The sequence below is a fragment of the Rana temporaria genome, chromosome 8 (genome assembly GCF_905171775.1).
Source record: "Rana temporaria chromosome 8, aRanTem1.1, whole genome shotgun sequence".
In the NCBI taxonomy this organism is placed as follows: domain Eukaryota; kingdom Metazoa; phylum Chordata; class Amphibia; order Anura; family Ranidae; genus Rana; species Rana temporaria.
The window spans coordinates 44,853,467-44,875,440 of record NC_053496.1 but is presented as its reverse complement, the minus strand read 5'-3'; the positions used below and the strand labels follow the sequence as shown (position 1 = coordinate 44,875,440).

The 21,974-nt window shown below is 45.1% G+C and overlaps 1 protein-coding gene across 1 annotated transcript in view; it reads left to right on the top strand.

Moving 5' to 3' along the window:
* The window catches only part of SORCS3 (sortilin related VPS10 domain containing receptor 3), a 774,589-nt gene that overhangs the window by 97,082 nt on the left and 655,533 nt on the right, over window positions 1–21,974 (top strand). The gene's annotated exons all lie outside the window — the stretch shown is intronic.

The following is a 21,974-nucleotide window of genomic DNA, read 5'->3' as shown; positions in this document are numbered from 1 at the left end:
ACATTACCCTCTTAATAATATCAGCTTCATCTCCCTATACAGCAGAACTTCCAGTCGTACGTGATGACGTAACAAGCTCCGCCCCAACACGTTTCACAACGCCCCTCGTGGGTTAATTATAGGGAAAATTGAAGCTTAACCTCTCCACTCACCCACCTCCTCCCCTTTTTTTCTCCCTTTTCTTTTTCCTTTTTTAGCTAACAGCGGTTGGAACTGCTTAGTCTGGCTACCCACTTCAGCCCCGGAAAGAATTTACCTCTTTCCTGACCAGAGCACTTTTTGCGATACGGCACTGCGTCGCTTTAACTGACAATTGCGCGGTCGTGTGACGTGACACCCAAACAAAATTGACATCCCTTTTCCCCCACAAATAGAGTTTTCTTTTGGTGGTATTTGATCATCTCTGCGTTTTTTTTTTTCTTTCCGCTATAAACCAAAAAAAGAGCATCAATTTTGAACAAAAAGCTATTTTTTTTACTTTTTGCTATAATAAATATCCCCAAAAAATATATATATAAGAAAATAAGAATTTCTTTCTAAGTTTAGGCCGATATGTATTCTTCTACATATTTTTGGTAAAAAAAAATCACAATAAGCGTATATTGATTGGTTTGCGCAAAAGTTATAGTGTCTGTAAAAAAAAGGGGATAGTTTTATGGCATTTTTTATTAACATTTTTTTATTAGTAGTGGTGGCGATCTGTGATTTTTATTGTGACTGCGACAATATTGAATATTTTGACACTATTTTGGGACCATTGTCATTCATACAGCGACAAGTGCTAAAAAAATGCAGTGATTACTGTGTAAATGACACTGGCAGGATAGGGGTTAAACACTAGGGGGTGATCAAGGGGTTAAGTGTGTCCCAGGGAGTGATTCTAACTGTGGGGGGGGATAGGCTACCACTGACATAACAGCGATCACTGCTCCTAAAGACAGGGAGCAATACACACGGCAGGACTTTGCACTATAGGACTTTTGTTGCTGGAAAAGTTTGTCTGTTTGCAGAGCGAACATTTGTCCGATGAAAAGCGAAAAAGTTTGTCCGATGGAGCGTACACACGGTCAGATTGAAAAACCTGGTCATTTTGAAGTTTGTTGTCAAAAAGTCTGATCGTGTGTATGGGCCTTAGTGTGTCAAGATCCTCATACTTTATATCATGACCAATCATACTGTCTACATGTTTATTATATATATATATATATATTTAACAACAATGTCTTCTGAAAAGCCCAAAACGAAATGTGCTAACAAGCTCACAAGATAGTGGCACATTTTGGGCCGTTTTGAATTGCCTAAGACATGAAGAAGTTAAAAGATCCCATCTTTGGCCATGTTATACCTGCCTGCTCATTTAGAGTCCTCGGGGCAGATCCACAAAGATCTGCACCGGCGCAGCGTATCTAAGATACGCTACGCCGCCGTAACTTACTTGGCTTTGTTTTAAATCCACAACGAATTTGCGCGGTAAGTTACGGCAGCGTAGTGTATCTCTCGCGGCGTAAGGGCGCGGAATTCAAATGTGGCGGATAGGGGGCGTGTTTCATTTAAATGAAGCGCGTCCCCGCGCTGAATGAACTGCGCATGCGCCGTCCCTAAATTTCCCGCCGTGCATTGCGCTAAATGACGTCGCAAGGACGTCATTGTTTTGATGTGGGCGTAAATTACGTCCAGCCCGATTCACGGACGACTTACGCAAACAAAATAAAATTTTCTAAATTATACGCGGGAACGACAGCCATACTTAACATTGAGTACGCCACCATATAGCAGCTTTAACTATACGCCGGAAAAAGCCGACTAGAGACGACGTAAAAGAATGCGACGGCCGCTCGTACGTTCGTGGATCGTCGGAAATAGCTAATTTGCATACTCGACGCGGATTACGACGGGAACACCACCCAGCAGACGCCGAAGAATTGCATCTAAGATCCGAAGGCGTATGAAGACGTACACCTGTCGGATCTAACCCAGATGCCGTCGTATCTTGTTTTGAGGATTCAAAACAAAGATACGACGCGGGAAATTTGAAAGTACGCCGGCGTATCAGTAGATACGCCGGCGTACTCTCTTTGTGGATCTGCCCCCTCCTCTTTAATTTAAAGGGACATAACCATGAGTTATTTTCAATCAGTCTGGCTAATCTGAAGCTAGCAGTGGACAAATCCATGTATTGAACAAATGTTAAGTGGGTTTAATTAAGAGCCAGAGAATATATTTTCATTGACTTTCTACAAGAGAAAAATGTGTCGGCATAAACACAGCTAAACACGCCACGTATTAATGACTGATGGACGAGGACATATGAAGTGGAAAGTCGGCTGACAGCGTGAAAGCTTGTATTTTCATGCTAGGTAAGTCTGAATTTTCTGTGCAGTAAATGGCTGTATGTATTGTAAACCCTAACAAGACAAGAATGCAATGGGCTTTAAATGGCTCCAAGGGTTATGGAAGCTTTTCAAATCTCCTGGATTCATCCTTATGCCAAAAATGGCTCCTAGTAATCCTCATTATTTTAAATTATTTTTAACAGAAATAAAAAAAATTGGGGAAAAACAGTGAAATAATAAAATGAACTAGAGAAGTGGTCGTCGACCACTAAACTCACAATTTTGAATCCTGCAGACCACTAATATATATTTTACATGCCTTATACGCACAATGCTTGGCTCTCTGCCCCCTCCCCCTGGATCACACTGCTGCCTTATACACACAATGCTCAGGCTCTCTGCCCCCCTCCCCCTGGATCACACTCTTGCTTCATACACACAGTTCTCTGGCTCTCTGCCCCCTCCCTGTGGATCACACTGCTGCCTTGTACACACAATGCTCTGGATCTCTGCCCCCCTCCCCCTGGATCACACTCTTGCTTCATACACACAATTCTCCAGCTCTCTTCCCCCCCCCTACCCCTGGATCACACTGCTTCTTTATACACACAATGCTCTGACTCTCTGCCCCCTCCCCCTGGATCACACTGCTGCCTTATACACACAATGCTCTGGCTCTTTGCCCCCCTCCCCCTGGATCCCACTGCTGCCTTATACACACAATTCTCCGGCTCTCTGCCCCCCTCCTCCTGGATCACACTGCTGCCTTATACACACAATGCTCCAGCTCTCTTCCCCCCCCCTCCCCTGCATCACACTGCTGCCTTACACAGACTCGTCATTGGATCAAACTTCCTTATCCAACCGAGTGCTTGCGCTCCATGCTCCCTCCCACAGTCTGTGATCAGCAATGCCGTTGGCAATCCCCTCCTTCTTCACCTCCTGCTCTCTGCACTACTCCTGGTGCTTCCCTCTGCGTTCACAGGACAGGACCCACAGAGGAGACATCGGGTATCAATGCATGCTGACAGTCAATACTGCATTGAGATCAACACTGAATACAACATTGGGTGGTATACATTCTCCACAATATTGATTTCCAACAGAACACCCGGGTAGGGCTGACGCTAGGCGAATTAGGCAGCCACTTGGGGGGGCGGGTACCATGTTTTGATAGGTATCTGCTCCTATTTTGCATCAACGATTTGAGAGGAAGTTGCCTCTCCTCCCCTCCTTTGCCAGCAGGCTTCTGGGGCACATCACAGGTATAGCTGAGATGCCGATGCGCGTGTCTGGCGGCCGCGATGTACGCCAGGCACCGGCGATCGGCGGTTACACAGACAAGGACGTGGATCTGTGTGTGTAAACACACAGATCCACGTCCTGTCAGGGAGAAAGGAAACCGATGCTGTGTCCCTTGTACATAGGGACACAGATCGGTCACCTCCCCCAGTCAGTCCCCTCCCCCCACAGTTAGAACATTCACTAGGCTACACATTTAACCCCTTCCTCGCCCCCTAGTGTTAACCCCTTCCCTGCCAGTCACATTTATACAGTAATTAGTGCATAATTATAGCACTGATCGCAGTATAAATGTGAATGGTGCCAAAAATGTGTCAAAAGTGTCCGAAGTGTCCGCCATAATGTCGCAGTCCCAATAAAAATCGCAGATCGCCGCCATTACTAGTAAAAAAAAAAAATAATAATTCTGTCCCCTATTTTGTAGGCGCTATAACTTTTGCGGAAACCAGTCGCTTATTGCGATTTTTTTTTCTCCAAAAATATGTAGAAGAATACGTATCGGCATAAACTGAGAAAAAAAAAAAAATTGGCATATTTATTATAGCAACAAGTAAAAAATATTGATTTTTTTTTCAAAATTTCGCTATTTTTTTGTTTATAGCACCAAAAAAAAAAAAAACGCAGAGGTGATCAAATACCACCAAAAGAAAGCTCTATTTGTGGGAAACAAAAAACGTCAATTTTGTTTGGGAGCCACGTCGCACGACTGCCCAATTGTCAGTTAAAGCGACGCAGTGCCGGAAGCTGAAATTTTGCCTGGGCAGGAGGGGGGTATATGTGCCCAGTAAGCAAGTGGTTAATACAGTTTTTTTATTTTTCCATCACCACCCTTTTTTGTAATGTAATATCGCTTCTAGTCATTTCATTTTATCTTGAGATAAAACCTAAAAAAATTAAATTCTAGACAGAATGGGATGAGCAGAATTCGAAACATCTGAAAATGCATGTAAAATGATTTCATAATGATCAAACTGATCATACAAATGTTTTGAAATGTTTCTTCGGCATAAAAGAGAATTTTGTATCACGTTGTCACCAATTAGTGGCTGTTCTGGCAATTTAACAGCGTTAAACCTCTTATTTATACGGGGAAAGCGGCAGAGAGAATTATGGCAAAACATTTACTGTGCTGTAGAAATTATATGCAATATACTTAAAAAATCTTCTTAACTACCTATAAATGACATAATAGTATAGGTTCAGTATTTTCAGGCTTGCGTTTTAAAGTAATTTCAGGAGTACACATCAGCTTTCTTGTGTGAACATTTGGAACAATGTTTGCACATGCTGTCCTCTAAACCAATAGGATTATAGGGAAGATGGGGGTCTAATGCCGTGTACACACGAACGTATTTTTCGCTGGAAAAAAAACAGATGGTTTATCCGACGGAATTCCGCTCAAGCTTGGCTTGCATACACACGGTCACACAAAATTCCGACCGTCAAGAACGCGTTGACGTACAACACTACGACGAGCCGAGAAAAATGAAGTTCATTGCTTCCGAGCATGCGTCGACTTGATTCTGAGAATGCGTTGTTTTTTTCCCGTTGGAATTCCATACAGGCGAATGGATTTTCCGATAGGAATTTTCTTTCCGTCGGAAAAATTGAGAACCTGCTCTCTATCTTATGCCGCGTACACACGGTTGGAATTTCCGATGGAAAAAGTCAGATGGAAGCTTTTCATTGGATATTCTGACCGTGTGTATGCCCCATCGGACTTTTTCCGTCAAATACTTAGAGGGCGGGTTCTCGAATTTTTCGGAAAATCCGTTCGTCTGTATGGAATTCCAATGGGAAAAGAACAACGCATGCTCAGAATAAAGTCGACGCATGCTTGGAATCATTGAACTTAATTTTTCTCAGCTCGTCGTAGTGTTGTATATCACCGCGTTCTTGGCGATCGGAATTTTGTGTGTTCGTGTGTATGCAAGTCAAGCTTGAGTGGAATTCTGTCGGGAAAAACCATCCGATTTTTTTTTTCAACGGAAAATCCGTTCGTGTGTACGCGGCATAAGTCCGTCGGAAATTTAGACGGAAAAAGTCTGGAAATTCCGACTGTGTGTACGCAGCATAAGTATATATTTACAAGATTATCTCCTGTTTCTCAAAAGAACTGGTCGCACTAACTGCTGGGGACAGGTATTTATGAGGCAGACGCCATTTTCTTGGGTCTTCTTCCCGTGTGGCGCCCACCTTCAGGGTAGCCATACCATGGCACCCCGGCAAAATGGCCTTCCGGGGTGTGCGTGCTACTCTGTGTTCCTGGTTTCGGGACCACGTTGGGCCGGAACATTTGAGCTGGGGTCCAGTGATCGACTGGGTCCCCAATCTGATGAGGTCCTGAGCTGTTAGTCCTGTTAGAGGAAAGCTGTCCATTGGAGAGTTTGCTTGAGGAGTGCCAAGAGAGGCTGGTGTTCCAAGAGGGGCCTGACTATCCATTGGGGACCAAGGGAGCCGGGTACTGAGAGGCTAGACGTCGGTCGCCTATCAGTCGGTAACCTAACTAAAACTACCTGACGAAGATCCGGGTGTTGAATCTGTTAAGGAGGATTCTGAATCGCTACTATCTCCATTATTTTCAACCATTTGGAGGGTCTGTGGCAGAGACTTAGGCCCCTTTCACATTGGAGCGGGGCCTGCCGTGGTGGTTTAGCCCCGCTAAAAATTGTGGCGCTATACCGCCGTAATTGCCGCAGGAATCGGCCGCTAGCGGTGCGGTATTAACCCCCGCTAGCGGCCGATAAAGGGTTAATACCGCCCGCAATGCGCCTCTGCAGAGGCGCATTGCGGGCGGTATTGACGCGGTTTCCCATTGTTTTCAATGGGAAGGAGCGGTATACATGCCGCTCCTCTCACCGCTCCAAAGATGCTGCTGACAGGAGATTTTTTTTCTCTCCCGCCAGCGCATTGCCTCAGTGTGAAAGCCCTCGGGCTTTCACATTGAGTATGCAGTGCAGGAGTTTTTCAGGCGATATAGCAGCGCTATTTTTAGCGCTGTACCGCCTGAAAAACTCCTCAGTGAGAAAGGGATCTTAACCCCAAGTTCCGAGTGACATTCTGTGTGCCAGACTTGTGAGAAAGGCCTGTCCAGCTGCGCTGTGCCCACTCCGACTGGAGTGGTGAAATAGTAGTTGTCGTTGGAAGCAGGACTGTTTCCCATCTACATTAAGGTGACCAGATTTCTAAAATTAAATCCGGGGACATATTTTTTTTCTTTACTAGTAATGGCAACAATCAGCGACTCTCTGCCCGTCGCCGCCCACCTCACAGTCTAAAGTCTTACTCTTCGGGCCCCAGCTACTACTGGATGGGAAGCGGAGGAAGATCACTCTGCCAGGGAAGGTAAGAAGATTGGCATGTGGCTGGCCAGGATTTGAGCCAAGGCAGAAGAAAATGTGAGCGAAGCTGAATGGGCATGCGCCCGAAACTGAAGAAATTTTCCCTCTGCTCTGACCAGCACATGATCATCAGAAAGGGGCACAGATAATGGGAAAAATACAATCCCCCTACGCTAGTAGGCACGGCGGAGCGGGGGTGTGTAATTCTAATTTTTTTATTTTAATTCTGTACTGACTGTCTTTGAAATTGCCCCTGCCCCCTATTAAATCCAATCTGGGGACAGACTTGGTCCGGGGACAGTGTCCTCAATCATGGGACTGTCCCCTAAAACTGGGGATGTTTGGGCACCCTAATCTACATACACCTGAATCTGTTATTCCTCATTTCTACTATTTCTTCATTCTTCACCAAGTTCTACTGTTTGTTTTTACCCAGCTGGGTAATAAAAGCACAGAAAAGGTACCTGTTGTGTGGACATTCCATTTACTACAACTCTCATCAAGTACCCTAGACGGCGGAGATACATGAGGTAACATGCCGCCCAAAACAAACCAGCAGCTCCTTCGGGGGTAAGTGCTACAGCGGCATTAGGGTTCTATTGAGCTCTGGTTGCGAAACGCAGTTCTTTATAGACACGCACTATCGGATCAGTCAGATCTCAGACCACATGGATGTCTGATGTACCTCTAGACACACATCTCCCCTAGCCAAGCTCCGTCACCCTTCTGTTTTCCCTTACGGAGGAGGCACCTTGATATATTGACACAACACTTCCAAAAAGCACTCCATGACTTCTAAAAGTAATCAGCTTTTCTGATATATAATCTCATTTGTTCCCATTCACTTTGTCTTGGAAAAGCTGGATTGCCGCTTGATGGAGGGATTGGACTGCTGAAAAGACATCATTTAGCGGCCATTGATCTCTGGGCCTTCGCTATCTCCTCTATTATAATGGAAGAAAGAAAGACTCCCATCTGTGGGTGCCGGCTAATGGAAAAAGACCGCGGAGTGAATTAGAGAATCACAGAGCAAATGGTTATCCTTATAAAACGATGATCACCTACCTGACCCCCATGATGAATGTGCGGCCTGCCGATTGTTCATCGTCTCTTTACACAGCCGGCTGTATTGTACAATATCAGCATTTTTATGGGCGGCTCAGCAGCTGCTCTCAGCATTTTGAAAGGTGTTCTTTTATAGGAACATTTAAGGAGCAACTTGTAAGATGCACTTTTTTCTCTTGTGTATCTTTTCTTAATGGAGGAAGTGTTTCATAACAGCAAATGTATTTATCTGAGCCGTCTTTGCTAAATTACAAAAGGTAAAATGGAAGTAATAGAAGTGCAATAGAAAAACTGCTTTATTGGTCACTTACCTTCACGCTTTGTATAACAATTGCGCGGTCATGCCACACTGTACCCATATTAAATATTATTATCTTTCTTTTCACACAAATAGAGCTTTCTTTTGGTAGTATTTAATCACCACTGAGTTTTTTTTTTTGCTAAACAAACAAAAAAGGATTTAAAAGACTGAAAGTTTTTCTTAGTTTCTGTTATAAAACAGGTGAGGAGGCTGCACTGATGGGCACTGATAGGCATCACTGATGGGCACTGATGGGAACTAATAAGCATCACTGATGAGCAGTGATATGCATCACTGATGGGCACTGATAGGCATCACTGATGGGCACTGATAGGCATCACTGATGGGCACTGATAGGCATCACTGATGGGCACTGATAGGCATCACTGATGGGCACTGATAGGCATCACTGATGGGCACTGATGGGCATCACTGATGGGCACTGATGGGCATCACTGATGGGCACTGATAGGCATCACTGATGGGCACTGATGAGCATCACTGATGGGTACTGATGAGCATAACTGATGGGCATCACTGATGGGCATTGATAGGCATCACTGATGGGCACTGATGAGCATCACTGATGGGCACTAATGAGCATCACTGATGGGCATTGATAAGCATCACTGATGGGCACTGATGAGCATCACTGATGGGCACTGATAGGCATCACTGATGGGCACTAATAAGCATCACTGATGGGCATCACTGGGCACTGATAGGCATCACTGGGCACTAATAAGCATCACTGATAGGCATCACTGATGGGCACTGATAGGCATCACTGATGGGCACTGATAGGCATCACTGATGGGAAGGAGGAGGGGTAAATAGTACACCTTTTTATTGCAGAGATCCCTTTGATTTAGAGATTTATAAAAAGTAAGAAAGTCAAAAGTAAAAAAAATGTCACGGCCTCATTAACCACTTCAGCCCCGGACCATTTGGCTGCCAGATGACCGGGCTACTTTCTGCGATTGGGGGGCGGGGTCACGTGACGGGTGGCCCCGCCTCACCTATATAAGAGCTGTCACTGGCTCAAGCCACGTCATTCGCTGGGCTGCCTCCGGTGGAGACCGGCGGCCTGCGATGCGTGCGCTCTGGATCCTGGACCTGGATGAAGAGATCTTCTCATCGCTGGACCCCGGCGGAGAGGAGATCACCCGTCGCAGGATACCGACAACGTTGGAGCGAAGATCGAGAGTGGATTACCACCGCTGGATTTTTTATTTTATTTATTTTTTATTTTTTAAAGAACTTTTCTACGGTGTGTGTGTTTTTACTATTATTTACACTTCCTTAGTGATTTAGTAGAGGTACAATGTACCCCATTACCAATTCACATGGGGGGGGGGGGCGGGATCTGGGGGTCCCCTTTGTTAAAGGGGTCTTCCAGATTCTGATAAACCCCCCACCCGCAGACCCTCACAACCACCGGGCAAGGGTTGTGGGGATGAGGCCCTTGTCCCCATCAACATGGGGTGGAGTTCCCCTTAAAATCCACACCAGACCTGAAGGGTCTGGAATGGATATTTGGATGGAACCCCACGTAATTTTTTTTTTTTAAATTGACGGCGGGGTTCCCCTTAATATCCATACCAGACATGAAGGGCCTGATAATTGAATTTGGGGGGGAACGCCACATTATTTTAAAAACATTTTATGAATGAATTTTCTCTGAATTGCCGGGAGCCGACAATTCATTATAGCCGCGAGTGATTTTAAATGACTTTTTTTCCTACAGAAATGACACTTTGTGCAGAGACAGTTCTAAGCACGGGAAACCTGTGCTACTTCACAGGCATACTAGACACCCCCCCCCCCCCCCCCCCAGGTATGAAATTTAAAGGAATATTTCACTTCTATTGTTTCACTTTAAGCATTATTACATTTACTGCTCCCAAAAAACGTTTTTAAAACTTTTTTTTTGCATTGATACATATCCCCTGGGGCAACTTGCATATTAGCCTTTAAAATTAGCACTTTAGATTTTAAACGTTTGAGTCCCATAGACTTTAATGGGGTTCTAAAGTTCACACAAACTTTTTTTGGTCTGTTTGCAGGTTCTGGTGCGAACCGAACGGGGAGGGGGGGTGTTCGGCTCATCCCTAATCATCATCATCATCCTCATCCTCATCATCATCATTATCCCATGGCAATAACCCAAATATTTATCTACAAAATTTTCAACTGCAAATGACCGCTTTCCAGAAAGCTGGTGTCGGCCGTCATCATTCTCGTTATTATCATCATAATTACCATCATTCTATCATCATATCCTCATCATCATATATTACCATCATCATCTTATCATCAGCATTCAGCATCATGTTATCATCCATCATATCACCATAACCACCGCCACAACCATCATCAAAATCGCTAACATGATCATCATTATATCATCATTCGCATCATCATTCTCATATAATTATTATCATATCACCATCATCATCTTCAGCACCATATTATCATCACATCACCACAATCTTTATCATCATCATATTATTAGTATCCTCATCATCCTCAAGTCGTCGTCGTCGTCTCAACATCCTCATATCACGATCATCATGTCCTCATTAAATTAGAATCATTATCATCATCATGTTATCACTGGGGTAGATTCAGCAAGCAATTACGCCTGCGTATCCATAGATACGCAGCGTAATTGCTAAGTAGCGCCGGCGTATCAACTTTCTGTATTCAGAAAGCTCGATACGCCGACTGTAGCCTAAGATACGACTGGCATAAGGCTCTTATGCCGTCGTATCTTAGGCAGCATTCTGACGCTGGCCGCTAGGTGGCGTTCCCGTAGTTGTCAGCGTAGAGTATGCAAATTGCATACTCACGCCGATTCACAAACGTACGCGCGCCCGGCGGTCGTGTTTTACGTCGTTTGCGTTCGTCGCTTTCGTCGTAAGGCTGCTCCTGCTATTAGGAGGCGCAGCCAATGGTAAGTATAGACGTCGTTCCCGCGTCGCGATTTTCGAAATTTACGTTGTTTGCGACGTCATTTACCGCAATTTTCCCGCCGGAGCATGCGCAGTACGTTCGGCGTGGGAACGCGCCTAATTTAAATGATCCACGCCCCCTACGGGATCATTTAAATTACGCGGGCTTACGCCGGCCCCTTTTACGAAACGCCGCCGCAAATTACGGACCAAATGCTTCGTGAATGAATCGTATCTCCAGTAATTTACGGAGGCGCAGCGTAAAAACGGTACGCTGCGCCACCGTAGCAGTGCGAGCCCCTACCTGAATCTACCCCAAAGTCATCATCAAAATAATCATCATTACCCCATGACAATCGTCAAAATATGGACCTGCAAAGTAAAAAGTTGAGTAAAGTAAAGCTGAGAGAAACAAGACAAAATATGCGCTGATGGAAATGACGGTGACGTTTTTGCTGGCTGTTGATGGAAATATGACAGCCGGCCCTGGCGAGAGCCCCCCCTCCACATTGGCATTAAATAAATCCGCTCCGTGCCACTTTGTATAATCAGCATTTATGGAGCCTTGATTGATTTTCAACCGCAAATGACAACTTTCCAGAAAGCAGGTGTCGACGAACAGCTGCGTCCATTAGCCTTCGTAACAGCGCGCAAATCACAGCTGGTCCGTGTACCATTGCTCCGATTGCATTTATCTTATCTCTGCAATTATATGGCAAGAAAGACAATTAATGACATATCGGTCCTCCAGCGAGGAAGGTAGCGAACGGATGCGCCAATCTCCTTGTCTGTGTCATTAGGCTCCCGCTGCTTCGCTTCTGATTGGCTCCATATCTTGTTTTGCATCATAAAAATCATACTTAATAATAGTTTGCCGCAAATAACCCTTTAAATATTATCTCCTGCCTTGCGAAAATGATTAGAAAAGTATGTTTTTTGTGCTTTTACTCTTTCAGCCCGCGCTTTCAAGGGCAATGGGTAAAATCAACCATCGGACTGTTTATGATCACCGAGAAAACATAAAGTAAAAACACCCGGTTTAACTGGAATCTGAGAATTATATAACGCATTGAGGGAATAAGCAATTATTTCACAGAGACTTGTCACATGACTCTGTGCAATAGTCATAGGCGTGCGCACAGGGCGTGCCCGTCGCACCCTAATCACCCTGTGTGGCGCAGATTGCCCTTGCTGCCGTGTCCCCCCTGCAGCACTGCTGGCTTCCCTCCCCTCCTCTTCCACAGAATGTTGTGATGTTGTGGCGGATCGTTTCAGGAAGGAAAGCCGGAAGGGGCCAGTGAATATGTAATTTATCAGCCCCTTCCTTTTCGAAATAAACATAATGAGTGATTGGTACCAATCACTCACTGTTCATTCAGAACTGAAGATGGTAAACTGTGTCTACTATGCTTCAGTTTGTGAATGAACAGGAAGCTACCCAGCACAGAGCACTTCCCATTCATTCACTGTCCGGTGCAGCTTAGGCTGCAGAGAAAGGGATTGGGGGATCACTGTCCCTTTCTTTGTTTTAAAAGTGAGAGGGTTTGAGCTTTTGGGTTCACACCCTAATGCAATAGGCTGCACACACTTGTGGCAATAGTGTTGGGCGACCAGTTGAGCCTGAGCATGAATTCAAGCCGAACACTGGCTGTTTGCCATTCGGGCACTGATAGGCGGCATTGGTAGGTGGCACTGATGGACACTGACTGGTGGCTGTGATAGGCACTGACAGGCGACTGTGATGGGCACTGACAGTTGCCACTGACAGGTGACACTGATGGCAGCACTGATGAGTTACTGGTATCAGGTTTTACTGCTGGGCACTGATTGGCACTGTGATGGGCACTAACTGGCACTGGTGGGCACTAATTAGCACTGATATGGGCACTGATTGGCACTGTGATGGGCACTGGCAGACGTTTTTTTATGGGGCACTGACTGGCAGCTTATGGCCACTTTTTAGCAGCTGATGGGGCTGTGCTGATAATCAATGTGCTAAATATCAGCACAGACCCCCCCTCTGTCAGAAACAATATTTTAAGCCAACGCTGATCCAGGTAGGATCTAGTGGTCGCATGGGCGCCGCCCCCCTTTCCTGGCACCGCTCTATCACCATAGATAGATTAATGCATTGGTCGCTGCTGCCACCCCCTATTCAGGTATTTCGGCCCCTTCTCGGGCACCTGAACAGAGAGTAACAGCGGGCGCAATGCTGGGTGGTTGATGTTCACTCAGCGTTGTGTTAGCAAAGGGAAGGAATTCGCTTTGCTAACACTGAACTGCCTCTCAGCCATTCAGGTACTCGGGTCTGTTACCTGTCACCTGATTAGCTGAAATGTCAGGCGCTGTGATTGGATGCCTGATAGAGAGGAAGGAAAAAGACATTGAGGAGCGTGCAGGACACCACCGCTGACCCGCTGCGAGGCAGGTAAGTGCCGGGTGATGCACACTGGCAGCATTTGATGGGGCACAGTAGCAGCAATTGATGGGCACACTGGCAGCATTTGATGGGGCACAGCGGCAATTGATGAGCACACTGGCAGCAATTGTTGGGCACATTAGCGGCAATTCATGGGCACACTGGCAGCAATTGATGGGTACAGTAGCTGCGTTTGATGGCACAGTGGCTGCGCTTAATGGGCACAGTGGCTGCGTTTGATGGGCACAGTGGCTGCATTTGATGGGCACAGTGGCTGCGTTTGTTGGGCACAGTGGCTGCGTTTGATGGGCACAGTGGCTGTGTTTGATGGCACAGTGGCTGTGTTTGATGGCACAGTGGCTGTGTTTGATGGGCACAGTGGCTGTGTTTGATGGCACAGTGGCTGTGTTTGATGGGCTCAGTGGCTGCATTTAATGGCACAGTGGCGGCAATTGATGGGCACAGTAGCTGCGTTTGATGGGCACAGTGGCTGCAATTGATGTGTTTTGTTTTTTTCGCCCCCCAAAAATTTGGAGCACCATCCGCCACTGTGATTGGTTTCTTTGCAAAGCTGCACTACGTTTTCCAGTCTCCAGTTTTAGTAAATCAACCTATGTCTGTTAAAATCTACCATCTATTTTATGGATGTTGACTGGACTATGACATTTTTTAAATAAAATGTATTCCTATTTAACTTCTTGTTTTACCCTGATCAGCAATAATTAACCCCTCTAGTTATTATTATTTTTTTTCCTAACCAATATTTTTTTTTTTCAAATTTTGGGGATTTTATTTGTTTTTGTTCATTAACTGTTTAGCGTCAGATTGAAAAGCAAAGTAAAAAATAAATTAAAAAAGCATTTAAAATATTTGTAAATAACTTTTCAGGGCTTTGTACCAGAATCATAATTTTAGTGTCATATTAAATGAGACAAATTATAGAATACAATTTGTTCTACAGTGAAAAAAAAAAAAAAAAAATTTTAAACTGACCTCTAAGTAGAAAAAAAATGTGTATTTTTAGTTTTATTTATTTATTTTTTGTCCAAAATTGTCTGCTAAAATGTGCCATCAGTTTTATGGATGTTGACCGGACTATGACAGCGATGTCCCCATCCCAGGGCCATTAGACAATTCTCTGTACAGGTCCCAAGAGATGGCATTAGTTTGAGATTTTGTTCTCGCAGATACTCAACATCCAATTTCCTGGAAGCAATCACTCTCAATCACCATCCTCTTTTCCTACATACGGGAGTTCTAAGTTTAAAAAAGAAATGTCTGTCTTGGCTGAAGTGTGTAATCATAGAGCCGGTGATTGTAAAAGGGACACCTGGGCTGAGATGGATGTACATATGATGATTTAGAGGCCGCTGGTAGTGGAATGCAGAGACATTCAGCACCATAGACAGCTCCTCAGCCAATCACTACACAAGGCTGTGATCCTCCACCTATGGACACCCGGGATCTGGAGACCTGAATGCAAATGTGATTGGTTTATCCATTTAAATGCTACATGTTGTTTATTTTTTGCCCAAGAATACATGAATAAATTACAGATGTGATCCATCTATAGACAGCTTAACCACTTCCCTACCGCGTCATTGTGAAATGACGGCGGCAGGAACCCCTCCTCGATCCGGGTGGACGTCATATGACGTCCTGGGCTTTGCGGGTGGATATCTGAATGATGCCTGCAGCTAGAGGCATCATTCAGATATCCTTCTCTTGTGCCGGCGATTCTGCACAAGGTAAGAACGATCATAGCGGCGATTCCGCCGCTAGATCGTTCTTACAGGCGGCGGGATGGGACATCCCCCCCCTCCCGCCGCCATCCGGTGCTTCTCCGGGCTCTCCCGTGCCATCGGGGGCCCGGAGAACGAATCGTCCAGCGCTGGCAGGAAGCATAGAGATGACTGGTGACCAGATGGTCACCAGTCATCTCTATGACCGTCGGAGGACCCGGGCGCGATGTGATGACGTCACGCCCGGGTCCCTGTAAGTAAACAAAGCCGCAATTGCGGCTGCTAAGCAACAGCAAGCATGAGATCGGTGAATTTTTTTTCACCGATTTCATGCTTTCCAGCCTTATTGACCCCGCATCTCTCCATAAAGAGGACCTGTCACACACATTTCCTATTATAAGGGATGTTTACATTCCTTGTAATAGGAATAAAAGTGATAATAAAAAAAATAAAATAAAAAAAAAAAGTGTAAAAAAAGAAATAAATATGTAAAAAAAAAAAGAAATAAACATTTTTTTTTAAACGCCCCTGTCCCCAGTAGCTCGCGCGCAGAAGCAAACGCACACGCAAGTCCCGCCGACATATGTAAACGCCGTTTAAACCACATATGTGAGGTATCGCCACGTGCGTTAGAGTGCCAGCAACAATTCTAGCACTAGATCTCCTCTGTAAATCTAAACTGGTAACCTGTAAAAAAATTCAAAGCGCTGCCTATGGAGATTATTAAATACCGAAGTTTGTCGCAATTCCATGAGTGTGCGCAATTTTAAAGCGTGACATGTTAGGTATCTATTTACTCGGTGTAACATCATATTTCATATTTTACAAAAAAATTGGGCTAACTTTACTGTTTTGTTATTTTTTTAATTCATGAAACAATTTTTTTCCAAAAAAAAGGCGTTTGAAAAATGATTGCGCAAATAGCGTGCAAGATAAAACGTTTCAATGACCATCGTTTTATTCCCTAGGGTGTCTGCTAAAAAAACATATATAATGTTTGGGGGTTCTGCGTAATTTTCTAGCAAAATAATTATGATTTGTACATGTAGGAGAGAAGTGCCAGAATAGGCCCGGTATGGATGTGTGTATAACTGCCCTGTATGGAAGTGGTTAAAGGAACACCTTTAGTAAAAACAATAATAAATAGTCCTCTATCCAGTCCTCTTCTCTCCAGTCCTGATTTCCTCTGAGAATCAAATTTGAAAGCCCAACTCCAGCCAAAGGGTGTCACTTGGTCCCTCCACTGGGGAAATGAACCTTCACTTGTTATCCCCGTGACACCAGGACTGGAAACAAGACTAAGCGGTGTCACCAGGACAGGAAGAAACAAACAACAACAAATTATTTTCCCTTTAAACTGCGTGATCCATAAATGACAGCTCTTAAAGGGCAGGGAAAAAGAAATCGCTAAAAGGTTATGTTTGCAGACTTGCTATATCACCTTTAGACGGGAAAATGAAAGGTTTTGTTCAAAATATCTTTAAAGTGAACCTATCAAGTCTGGATGAATGGAGTGAACGCCACAAAATACAACAGCTGTATATATTTTAAAGCTGTATTTTTATTATTTATTTAACGATTTATAATTAAAGCTAATAAAAATACGGCCTTAAAGCGGTGGTTCACTGGAAAAAAACAAAATTTAAGTCAGCAGCTACAAATACAGCAGCTGCTGACTTTTAAAAAATGGACACTTACCTGTCCAGGTCGCCCGCGACTTCGGCAGCTGAAGCCGATCGGTAGCTCAGATTTCGGCTTCGACCGCGCCATCCTCTGTGAGGGAATTGGGAAGTGAAGCACTGCCCGGTTCCCTACTGCGAATGCGCAAGTCGCGCTGCGCCATTCACACTAGGGGTGCAACGGATCGTGCCAGATCCGCGATCCGAAAGGGTCGACCTGTTCGGATCGGCACAGTATGTTATCCGTAAAACGCACTGCCGCCGCAGCCTTAGGAAAGACCACGGCTTCGGCCTAGCTCCGGAGCGGTCGGCCATCTTGGTACACTCGGCGGCTGTGCGCGCTGACGTCATCACCCCTCCCTCTGCTCGTGGATTTTTTCTATTTTGCAAGAGCGCGCTGCGCCGCTGACTCTGCATGCAACCTGAGTACAGTGAGACGGACCGAGTACATCAGTACAATGAGTTGGCTAATGGCTTAATAGCCATTAGCCAACTCACTGTACTTATGTAATCGGTCTAGTAAAACAGTAACACTGTAATTACCATTTTTGCCACTGTAATAATAGCCATAGCCAACATTGCCCCCACACTAGTAAAACAGTAACACTGTAATTGCCATTTTTCCCACTGTAATGGTCCCAAAATTGTCCGATGTGTCCACCATAATGTCGCGGTAACGAAAAAAATCGCTGATCGCCGCCATTAGTAGTAAAAAAATTAAAATATTAATAAAAATGTAAAAAGACAAAACTTTTGTTTGTCTTGTGTTTTTTATTTTTACTGATTCGAAAATTATCCGATCCGTGACTCCTGATCTGAGGATCGTTCCAAACCTGTGAGTTTTTTGATCCGTTGCACCCCTAGTTCACACTGGTCCCCATTCTGGGAGCCAAGTGTTTCCCAGAACACTACAGGGGGGGGGGTGACGTGGAGGGGCCGGACAGGAGGGGGGAGCGTTCCGAAAAGCGGAGGTTCGCTTTTGGGTGAACCTCCGCTTTAAAATGTTTGTAAACCTCTGAAATGAAAAATGAACAAAGCATATGCTTCTATATGGTGTGTACTTGCCTCCATCCAAAGCACCTAGTGTGATTTCTGTCTGCTCTCTCATGTGTCTGCTATCTGTATGAGTCACGTCTGACAGTCTATGCCAGGGATCACTAAGGGCCCTTTCACACAGACGTGTGACAGGTCTATGTCTGCACACTGTAAAGGGACCGACCTGTCAGAGCGCCGCTCTCCCCTATGGGGGATCGGATGAAGACGGACCGTAGAGTCCACCTTTATTCGATCTGCCAGACGGATGGAAAATAGGGTTTCCATCTGTCACACTTTGGCAGGTCGGATGTCAACGGAATTACTATTTCATTCGGAGATTTGGATACACCCAAATCTCTGAATAATCAAAAATTCCAATTGCACATATCTACTTACAATGCTGCGGTCCAAATGTGCCCCCTGTGCTTCTTCATCCAGAGTGGGGGCACACTAATTCAGGAGGTGTGTTACTCGCCAGATCAAAGGGTGAAAACAGACAGAAAAAAGCCTAAGAAAAGAAAACAAATGCAGCCACCACATCTAATGATTGGTAGGCTGCAATATATAAGTTTTTTTTTTTGGTTTGTGTTTAACCACTTGCCGCCCGCCAATGACATATTGACGTCGGCAAAGTGGTTGTAGAATCCTGACTGGACGTCATATGACGTCCTCGGGATTCTCAGCCGCTGCGTGCCCCCGGGGGCGCGCATCGCGGCGATCGTTGTTGCAGGGTGTCAGTCTGACACCCCGCAACACCGATCTCGGTAAAGAGTCTCTCACGGAGACTCTTTACCACGTGATCAGCCGTGTCCAACCACGGCTGATCACGATGTAAACAGGAAGAGCCGTTGATGGCTCTTCCTCACTCGCGTCTGACAGACGCGAGTAGAGGAGAGCCGATCGGCGGCTCTCCTGACAGGGGGGGTTCGCGCTGATTGTTTATCAGCGCAGCCCCCCCCTCGGATCGCCACACTGGACCACCAGGGAAGCCCACCCTGGACCACCAGGGAAGGGCAAAAAAAAAAAAAGTCTTGGAAAAAAAAAGCAATAAAAAAGATGCCAATCAGTGCCCACAAATGGGCACTGACTGGCAACATGTGTAAATCAGTGCCACCCCACAGTGTCCATCAGTGCCACACCACAGTGTCCATCAGTGCCACCCCCACAGTGTCCATCAGTGCCACCCCACAGTGCCCATCCATGCCCGGTGCCCACCTATCAGTGCCCATCTGTGCCACCCATAATTATCCATCAGTGCTGCCCATGAGTGCCCATCTGTGCCGCCTATGAATGCCCAGTGCCGCCCATGAGTGCCCATCAGTGCCGCCTATGTGTGCCCATCAGTGCCGCCTATGTGTGCCCATCAGTGCTGCCTATGTGTGCCCATCAGTGCCACCTATGTGTGCCCATCAGTGCCGCCTATGTGTGCCCATCAGTGCCGCATACCAGCGCCGTCAATCAGTGCCACCTCATCTGTGCCCGTCAGTACTACCTCATCGATGTCCATCAGTGCCACCATATCAGTGCCCGTAATTGAAAGAGAAATCTTAGTTATTTACAAAAAAATTAACAGAAAAAAATAAAAACGTATTTTTTTTTTCAAAATTTTCAGTCTTTTTTTAGTTGTTGCTCAAAAAAATAAATCGCAGAGGTGATCAAATACCACCAAAAGAAAGCTCTATTTGTGGGGAAAAAAGGACGCCAATTTTGTTTGGGTACAGTGTAGCACGACCGCGCAATTGCCATTCAAAGTGCGACAGTGCTGAAAGCTGAAAATTGGCTTGGGCAGGAAGGTGCGTAAGTGCCCTGTATTGAAGTGGTTAATATCGCTTTAATATGTGTTCATTTGCTCAAAAAAAAAAAAAAATATATATATATATATATATATATATATAATAAAAAAAAATTTAGTGTGTAGCAAACGGCGGAGCCCTTGGCTACCGAGGAGGCTCGGGGACCAAAACTAGATTATTAAGGGAAGCGAACTACACAATGTTCTCAGCGTGATCCTCTCAAGCTTTGGATCAGACCAGGACACAATATCGCCACCTTTGCAAAGTCACATAAAGCCTTTTGTTCGGCTCGGAGAGCCCAGACAACAAAAGCATGCGCACAGTAAAAGCTCAATGTGTTCCAGTTCATAGGTGGCGGGCAGATCTGTTACGTCGGAAACGTATTTGTACACAAGAATAGTCTCACCTTGAAATCATGCTTTCTGAGCCAGGCACGGCCGCATTTGTTTTCTGCCGTTAATGGGATTTCAGAGTTAAGCTGGAAGTTTACTTAGAAGCGTAAGAGACAGAAAAGAAATGTAGTCTGCTTAACCCTTTCGCTGCCAGCAAAAAATATTGGGCCAAATCCACAAATATCGGGCGCAACTTAAATCTTCCGATTTAAGTTACACCGCCGCAAAATTTGTCCCTAAGTGCCCGATCCACAAAGCACTTACCTTGAAATTTGCGGCGGTGTAACTTAAATGTGTCCGGCGCAAGGCGTGCCAAATCTAATGGGGCGAGTCCCATTTAAATTAGGCGCGCTCCCTCGCCGGACGTACTGCGCATGCTCCGTCGGGTAACTTACCCAACGTGCATTGCGCTAACTGACGTCGCTCCGACATCATTTGCTTAGACGTTAACGTAAATGGCGTCCATCGCCATTCACGAACGTCTTATGCAAACGACGTAGAATTTAAATTTCGACGCGGGAACGACGGCCATACTTAACATGGCTTAAGAGAACTAGGGCTCAGCCCTAGTTTTACGCAGCGTAACTCGACGTAAACTACGTAGATTTAGAGCGACGGGCCCGTCGGAACGTTCGTGGATCGCCGTAAGTGTTCATTTGCATATTCTAGGCCGGCCGCAATGGCCTCGCCACCTAGCGGCCAGCCTAGAATTGCATCCTTAAGATCCGACAGTGTAATTCAATTACACATGTCGGATCTTCTGCCTATCTATGGTAAACTGATTCTGTGGATGAGTTCCGTAGATAGAAACAGGGATACGACGGCGTATCAGTAGATACAACGGCGTATCCCTTTTGTGGATTACCCCCATTGTTTAGACCTGAAGATTACTTAACCACTTGACCCCCGGAAGATTCATGACCGGGACATTTTTGTGATACGCACAGAGCCAGATTAACCACTTAAGCCCCGGATCAATATGCTGGCTAAAGACCCAAGGTGTTTTTACAGTTCGGGACTGCGTCGCTTTAACAGACAATTGCGCGGTCGTGCGACGTGGCTCCCAAACAAAATTGGCGTCCTTTTTTCCCCACAAATAGAGCTTTCTTTTGGTGGTATTTGATCACATCTGCGGTTTTTAGTTTTTGCGCTATAAACAAAAATAGAGCGACAATTTTGAAAAAAATGCAATATTTTTTACTTTTTGCTATAATAAATATCCCCCAAAAACATATATATTTTTTTTTTCTTCAGTTTAGGCCGATACGTATTCTTCTGCCTATTTTTGGTAAAAAAAAATCGCAATAATCGTTTATCGGTTGGTTTGCGCAAAATTTATAGCATTTACAAAATAGGGGATAGTTTTATTGCATTTTTATTTTTTTAATTTTTTTTACTACTAATGGCGGCGATCAGCGATTTTTTTCGTGACTGCGACATTATGGCGGACACTTCGGACAATTTTGACACATTTTTGGGACCATTGTCATTTTCACAGCAAAAAATGCATTTAAATTGCATTCTTTATTGTGAAAATGACAGTTGCAGTTTGGGAGTTAACCACAGGGGGCGCTGTAGGAGTTGGGGTTCACTTTGTGAGTGTTTACAACTGTAGGGG